The following is a 379-nucleotide window of genomic DNA, read 5'->3' on the forward strand; positions in this document are numbered from 1 at the left end:
GTATGTATAAACATGTATGTGTGTATGCAAATGTTTATGTATATATACATGTAAGTATATGTACACATGTTTATGTGTATATATGTGTGTATACACATTTATGTATATACACATAAGTGTGTGTGCACATTTATGTATAAACATGTGCATACAAATGTTTATGTACATACATATAAGTGTGTACATGTTCATGTGTATACATGTGTGTATACACGCCAAGCTCAAAAGGTTTGTATACATATATGTGTGTATACAAATGTTTATGTACATACACATGTGTGTACATGTTTATACATATGCATGTATACAAATGCTTATGTATATACACATAAGTGTGTACACATTTATGTATGTACCTATATGTGTGTTTACAAATGTT

This window comes from Myotis davidii, unplaced genomic scaffold (genome assembly GCF_000327345.1).
Source record: "Myotis davidii unplaced genomic scaffold, ASM32734v1 scaffold904, whole genome shotgun sequence".
Lineage (NCBI taxonomy): Eukaryota > Metazoa > Chordata > Mammalia > Chiroptera > Vespertilionidae > Myotis > Myotis davidii.